The sequence below is a fragment of the Coregonus lavaretus genome (assembly GCF_964263955.1).
Source record: "Coregonus lavaretus genome assembly, chromosome: 1".
Lineage (NCBI taxonomy): Eukaryota > Metazoa > Chordata > Actinopteri > Salmoniformes > Salmonidae > Coregonus > Coregonus lavaretus.
The window spans coordinates 29,931,330-29,939,480 of record NC_139988.1 but is presented as its reverse complement, the minus strand read 5'-3'; the positions used below and the strand labels follow the sequence as shown (position 1 = coordinate 29,939,480).

The 8,151-nt window shown below is 38.7% G+C and overlaps 1 protein-coding gene across 1 annotated transcript in view; it reads left to right on the top strand.

Annotated features, from left to right (window-relative positions):
- The first annotated feature begins 709 nt into the window (after window positions 1-709).
- LOC311132993 (E3 ubiquitin-protein ligase MARCHF8-like) overlaps window positions 710-8,151 on the top strand; it is a 121,664-nt gene continuing 114,222 nt past the window's right edge. The window contains exon 1 of the mRNA XM_084166408.1: window positions 710-1,062. The gene's annotated coding sequence lies outside the window, so the exon portion shown is untranslated. The remainder of the gene's footprint in view (window positions 1,063-8,151) is intronic.

The following is an 8,151-nucleotide window of genomic DNA, read 5'->3' as shown; positions in this document are numbered from 1 at the left end:
TCTCCAAACTTCTTTTTGTTTTGTTTTATAGGTCTATTCAATTCTCCAGGGCTAATTTAGTTCATAACAATTTTTTATAAAGCAAACATTATCTCTTAGGTCTAGCACTGTAAATACTTCAATTGTTTAAGCATATGTTTCAGAACAGTGATTACAATATTTTTTCAGAATATTTACCAAAAAAATCGATCTTAAGGGTTTAGTCATCAGTGACTGAGTTGACAAGCCACTGACAGAGTTGACAACAGATACTCAAAACAGACATTATTTTTGCCTGTAAAAATAAAAGTTAATTACAAACATATGGAAAATTATTCATTTGAAAATCCCCAATTAAAACAATCTATCAGCTCTTTCAGCACTCTGATGGAGTTCACATTAGACAAAAATCTGCGTGAGTTGATGTCCTACTGAGTTGACAAAAATTAAATTTTTCTTAATTCAAGTGGTATGCACTGTAGCAATTTAGTATTTCCTCAGTTGCTTTATGACTCTAAAAATTAATTTAATGTAACATATTTGAACCAAAGTTAATATTCTATTTATATATATCAGGCAGATGGAGTTGACAGTTTATGGTTGTGACCATGGTGATTCCAATATTGTGTTTAAATCGATCAAAAGCAGAGAAAAGTGAGCCCCCCCCTTCTCTGACGTGTCTGCCCTTTAAAGCCGTTTCTTCTACCCGTCCTATTTTTCTCACTAAATTGTAACGCGGAAGTCAGTGAAGCATACTGATGCGGATGGGCGCTCTGAAATATACGAAACATCATCACCATTTAGCCCGGGAGAAAGCGCTGGTGGGTGATCATGTTTTGCTCTGCACCGTGCGTGCATTTTGAACGGGGGATTTGAGCATTTCATCGCCGCGGAGAACTTCGGGAAATGTTCATGTCTGGCTACATTGTAGCTGCTGCGCCTTATATAAAAGATTATCCCGGAGACGACGCATGTCTTGATGGACTAGCTGGGACTATAAGGATTGTGTGAATATCTTCATTTCACGATCGCTTTAGCGTACAGAAATACATAACTGACAGCATTTCTACAGCATAAAAAAAGGTGGGTGTGATATTAGCCTACTTCAAAAATAATATTTGCCGTATGGACGCATAGCAAATCAGCTGCTTTATTCTGTATATAATTCATGTCAGCTAGGGCTAGGCTACATAGCCTAGGTATTATTGCTGTTTTGTCCGGTTGGCGAGTAGGTTTGCTGTTATTATTATTTTATTTTGTTTGCACAATAATTCTGTCACATTCCTCTCCTCTTTGGGAATGCCACCACTAGGCTATTCGTCTTCCAGTGTTGGCATTAATGGTGCTTCATTTGTGATTATGTGAGATAATCAGATGGAATATTTTCGGATTGGCTACCCTAAATAATATTGCGCTGTTCTTTAGTGTACCATCACATATTTACTGTATGGAAGCCCATTCCTGCCACCAAAACAAAACAATAATAAAATGTAGATGTAAGTCAATATTTTGAGATAGGATATGTTTTTTTTGTTTGCAACATTGTGTGGTGATTTCATTGGTGGCACCACAGGTCCCAGAGTGGTGAGGGATGCTCAATTTTAACCAGGTAAAATTCTGGATGCTAGCTGTATGGTATTACAGAAATAAAAGATGTAAAAAACGGTTTTATATGGGCTATGATGGGACCAGCTTTTTTTTCTAAGCAGGTCAAGTGGTTTTTTAAAAACTGTAAAAACTCCTGGCCCTAAGGACGATGAAAATATTAAAACCCTGTCAAACTGCAGCAACCTTGTACTTGTTCATATTCATTATATTAAAAAAATGAACTAACAGGGCGAGGGGAGGGGAGGGGGGTCCTTTACACAGACAAAGAGACAACAACTGTGATTGGACAATAGAAATAACAGGGCTGAGCTTGCTTTATTAGCAGGGTTTCATCGTGTAGGCCTTTGCATCTGTAATTTAAATGGAACTTGCACAGTATGTCATCACTATTGTGTTGATTGATTAATTCCAGTCAATAATTTTGGATTAAAAAGGCCTAGGGTCATTTCCATGTAAAAGGACCCATGAGCACCAACATGTTAAGTTCATTGGAGCATATCAAATTGGGTGTCAAATGAAAGCTGAGTTTAGATAATTTTTTTGCAATTAAGGTGTGTATGTATAAAAAAAATTCAGAAATGTTCCAGCTGAGAAATTGGGAATAAGCAAAGGCTTTGATTTCTGGTCAAACAGATGGAAAAGGGCATTTGGATCAAGTCTTAAAAGTTATTATAAATACAACATAACACAATAATGTTGAAGTAAAGACCCCTGCAGGTAGCTTAGTGGTTAAGAGCGTTGTGCCAGTAACCGAAAGGTCGCTGGTTCTAATCCCCGAGCCGACTAGGTGAAAAATCTGTCTGTGCCCTTGAGCAAGGCACTTAACCCTAATTGCTCCTGTAAGTCGCTCTGGATAAGAGCGTCTGCTAAATGACTAAAAAAAATAAAAAAATAATAATATCAACACTTATATTTAGTTTTGTAGACATTTCTCTGCCTTCTGTAAATTTAAGAAACATTGACTTGTGACTTGAAATTCCGTTACAAAAAACCCACATATCTTTAAGATATACATGAGGATAATGAAAGTTCACGGAGGTAACAAGGTAGTCCTATCAATTAGTTAGTGCTTTTACTGATATCAATTTTGTTTTTGAATTATTAAGTGATTAAAACTCAAAATTCCATTAAAAATTGGTAATTTTTGAAAAAATAAAACAGTAACTGCAGTTGAATTGGCTACGAAGAGAAATCATATTAGTCACACACCACAGTTGGGTTCACAAGTTTGAACAGCATAGTACAGTAAAGAAGAGTGTATAGACAGTAAAGAACAGTAGAGTACAGTACACAGTAGAGCACGCAGAGTTGAGTACACGATATATTACTGTATTGTACTGTATTATACTCTACTGTTCTGTGCTCTACGGTACTCTACTGAGCTCTACCGTGCTGTACTTTGATGTCCAAACTTGTGAAACATAGACGTCTATGATTGGTTTGGTCTTGTTTGGTGGCAGAGCTATTAAAATAATTGCCAGCGTGTAGAATAATACCCAAATATGCAAAGGAGTATATTGCATACAGTGGCTTGCGAAAGTATTCACCCCCCTTGGCATTTTTCCTATTTTGTTGCTTTACAACCTGGAATTAAAATGGATTTTTGGGGTGTTTATCATTTGATTTACACAACATGACTACCACTTTGAAGATGCAAAATATTTTTTATTGTGAAACAAACAAGAAATACCGGTAAGACAAAAAAAAACAGAACTTGAGCGTGCATAACTATTCTTTGTAGAGCCACCTTTTGCAGCAATTACAGCTGCAAGTCTCTTGGGGTATGTCTCTATAAGCTTGGCACATCTAGCCACTGGGATTTTTGCCCATTCTTCAAGGCAAAACTGCTCCAGCTCCTTCAAGTTGGATGGGTTCCGCTGGTGTACAGCAATCTTTAAGTCATACTACAGATTCTCAATTGGATTGAGGTCTGGGCTTTGACTAGGCCATTCCAAAACATTTAAATGTTTCCCCTTAAACCACTCAAGTGTTGCTTTAGCAGTATGCTTAGGGTCATTGTCCTGCTGGAAGGTGAACCTCCATCCCAGTCTCAAATCTCTGGAAGACTAAAACAGTTTTCCCCCAAGAATTTCCCTGTATTTAGCGCCATCCATCATTCCTTTAATTCTGACCAGTTTTCCAGTCCCTGCTGATGGAAAAACATCCCCACAGCATGATGCTGCCACCACCATGCTTCACTGTGAGGATGGTGTTCTCGGGGTGATGAGAGGTGTTGGGTTTGTGGCAGAATTTGCGTTTTCCTTGATGGCCAAAAAGCTCAATTTTTGTCTCATCTGACCAGAGTACCTTCTTCCAGATGTTTGGGGAGTCTCCCACATTGTTTTTGGTGAACACCAAACGTGTTTGCTTATTTTATTCTTTAAGCAATGGTTTTTTTCTGGCCACTCTTCCGTAAAGCCCAGCTCTGTGGAGTGTATGGCTTAAAGTGGTCCTATGGACAGATACTCCAATCTCAGCTGTGGCGCTTTGCAGCTCCTTCAGGGTTATCTTTGGTCTCTTTGTTGCCTCTCTGATTAATGCCCTCCTTGCCTGGTCCGTGAGTTTTGGTGGCCGGCCCTCTCTTGGCAGGTTTGTTGTGGTGCCATATTCTTTCCATTTTTTTTATAATGGATTTAATGGTGCTGCGGGGATGTTCATAGTTTGGGCTATTTTTTTATAACCCAACCCTAATCTGTACTTCTCCACAACTTTGTCCCTGACCTGTTTGGGGAGCTCCTTGGTCTTCATGGTGCCGCTTGCTTGGTGGTGCCCCTTGCTTAGTAGTGTTGCAGACTCTGGGGCCTTTCAGAACAGATGTATATATATATATACTGAGATCATGTGACACTTAGATTGCACACAGGTGGACTTTATTTAACTAATTATGTGACTTCTGAAGGTAATTGGTTGCACCAGATCTTATTTAGGGGCTTCATAGCAAAGGGGGTGAATACATATGCACGCACCACTTTTCCGTTATAAATTTTTTCGAATTTCTTGAAACAAGTTATTTTTTTCATTTCAATTCACCAATTTGGACTATTTTGTGTATGTCCATTACATGAAATCCAAATAAAAATCCATTTAAATTACAGGTTGTAATGCAACAAAATGGAAAAAACGCCAAGGGGGATGAATACTTTTGCAAGACACTGTATTTATACCTTTGTGTACCTATTTAAGATACATCACCATGAAGAGAATTGCATTCATATCCATAATTATGCTTTTCTGTGTAGTACAGATCAGGGAAATTCCGTTACAGCAATTCCAGTACCAGGTGTAAATCCACTTCACTTACTGTAGTTCAATCACCAAAAATGTGTCAAGTCATAGCTGACACAAAATTATTTCTGCAGACATCATTGAATCTTAATTCGGAGCAGATATTTAAGAGTTTTTGGAAAACGTGGACACATAATTGTTAAACGTAGTCCTTGTGCATAGAGTTGGTTTGTTAAACTTTGAAATCAATGGTTTTTGTTTCGCATACATTTTAAATCAGTCTAAACAACAGTACTTTGTCCCTCTTTTCCAATGCTTTTGTTTTTTATTAAACCAAATCAAAGTACTGGGGGAAATGCCAGCTCGCCACACATTTGCTGGCAGCCCTGCTGTGCTGATCTCTTCAACGTGGATAGATGGAAATTGCCACACAATGCAAGAAATGAAGAAACATAACTTATATGTATGATCTACTATCTCAAAAATGTGACTTACGTACACATTTTCTGTTTTTGTTAGTATCTAAATAGTTACTTACACATCTGAACATTTTTAAATAGTATCATTATAAAAAAATATATATTGGTGGCAGGATTGTGCTTCCATACATATTGGTGTGCATTAATAATAAGAGAAGTTCATTAGATAAACCATAGGTCGGTGATCGATGAGAATTTAGATATATACATATTTCATTGTCGTAACCAAATGTTCAGACTGCGCGAGACACCTCTATGCTGCGCCGCTGCTGCGCGATAGCCAAGCCTTCAAAAGCAAGGTTTGTTTCATTGTATCCTTACCTAGGTTTGTGCATAGTCTGGCATCATTATGCTGTGCATTTCCTCTCTCTCTCTCACTCTCTTTATCTCTTTTTCTCTTTCTCTCTCTCTCTGTCTCTCTCTCTCTCTCTCTCTCTCTCTCTCTCTCTCTCTCTGTGTGTCTCTCTCTCTCTGTGTGTCTCTCTCTCTCTCTCTGTGTGTCTCTCTCTCTCTCTCTGTGTGTCTCTCTCTCTCTCTCTCTCTCTCTGTGTGTGTCTCTCTCTCTGTGTGTCTGTCTCTCTCTCTGTGTCTCTCTCTCTGTCTCTCTCTCTCTGTGTGTGTATGTCCTTAAATCACCACGGCAGCTGTGGACTCATGTTCTCTCTCAAGTTTTGTTTCCTCTTTACTTCATTATCACTTCATCATGATGGGCGGTTGGATCCGTTTTACTTCATTTGCTGCCACTCTAAACTCAATTTCCCTGTCACCAATTCATTTTCTGCAGTGCTTTGGACATCATCAACCTCAATTGGAACCTTGTTCTTATACCATTTTCTTCTCAGACTCCTCCTATCTTAGATAGGTGTGTTTGCATGTTTGTGTTTGTAGGCGATGCAGGGCCGACCCTAGCCTTTTGGGAGCCCTAAGAGAGATTTGGTTGGGGGGCCCCACACCACATGGGCAAGACATTTTACTGGCCCCCTTCTTGATGGCAGAGAGAAACATTTTAATTTCTTTAGTTAATTTCCGGCAATTGTACACATTTTGCCATGGGGAGAAGAGAACATGTTGCAGTTCTAATGGAAGCTTTCTACAATTCTACACATTTGGCCATGGGGTGGAGAGAAGTTTAGCAATTTTATAACATATTTCATGCAATTCTACTCATTTTGCCATCGGGTAGAGAGAAAAATTTTGCAGTTTTACAGCTAATTTCCTGCAATTTGCCATGGGTTAGAGATACTTTTTTTTTGTAGTTTTAAAGCGAATTTCCTGAAATTGTACACATTTTGACAAGACTTATGCGATGTTAATGATATCTGAGTGAGAGTGACTAACAAAATGAATGTGGGCCCCCTGGAAGTCAGTGCCTCTGGGCACATGCCCTGTGTACCTGGTTGGTATTCGGCAATGATTACTACATGTTTAGATAGCTGGCTAGACTAACTTACCAATAAAAAAATTGTTAGCTGACATGGCTAATTGAGTGACTGTCAGTGCCTGACATAACAAGAGGAAAAACTGCTGATGCACAACAAAATTTCGAAATTGCACTTTGTGTATTCTACTCTTCTAAATCTCAACAGTAAGTTGAGACCCTGACTGAGTTCTTTTTTGGGGGGTCTTGGACCCCTAGCGGCCGGGGGTCTTAAGCGACCGCTTAAGCCTGGAGTACTGGCCAACAAACCAGTAGAGTTGTATTGTATTTGGTTGTATTTATGTCAATAGGAGAGAGTCCAGCTGCCATGACACTTGTGTGATCAGAGAGGGGTTTCCAATGGGTAGACAGTCAATTACCAAGATGTATAGAATCTATCTTTGCTAAAGCTGTTAGACCTCCTTACAAACCTAAGAGAGAGAGAGAGACCTGAAAAGAGACAGAGAGGGAGAAATCATATTTAAGCTTCCCAATTAAGAAGCTAAATCTGGAGAGAGGCGTTTCAAATCTGTCAATGAACGTGGTGAAAATCCGACAGAGGAGAAGAGAGCCAAGCGAGTATGCTGTTCTATTGTCTGCTAGCAAATCAACTCATAATTTGTTCTCAGAGTAATTTGGAGAGAGAATGGGATCGGAATGTCTGAAAGCTCTTAGGAGCTATCCTCCAATTAACTATTCATCTTTAATGTGGTGGTGATTCATAAGAATGTCCTCGTAGTTAAAAGTGAGTTTGGAGTAGCGGTTTGGAGTAGCAGAATATTGATTGGTCAATTATCACTCATTCCCTATTGTGTTAACTTAAATATAAATATATTTTTAAACCAAATTAATTTTACCAAGTCCAGGAGAGAAATTTGGAGTTAATTGTGATTCATATTTAATTAACTTCAAACTGTTTTATTTTTTTAGATTTCAGGAAAAAGGAATCACTACACATACACACTAAATACTGACCCATCCTCACTCATCTCCTCCTCCTCCTCATCGTCATCTTTAACATTCGTTTTTGTCTATAGAACAGCGTTTCCTCTTATGAGAACTCATGTTCAGGATAGGACTGTATAAAATGTAGTCAGGAGAGGATTGTTTATTAAACATTCCAGTGAGGTTTCAAAGTCACTGATGAAGTTTGTGTCTATAGAAGATAATTTCATGGCCAGGGGAGGATATTGTACATTATACAACGTTCCAGTGGCTTTTCTAAGGCTCTGATGAAGTCATTAACTCTTTATAACTGAGTTAATAAGGTGGTTTATGTGTGGGCATGCTCTCTCTATGGGCTCTCTTCATTTCTGTCTCGCTGCCCTATCACCAGCCTAAAGAAGCTTGTCTTATTTCATAGAATCCCTTCAAAGACCAGCAGACACAAAGGTGTGCTCAGGGGCAAATTCCTACTATGTTAGTCATTGTAGCCAGTCCTTT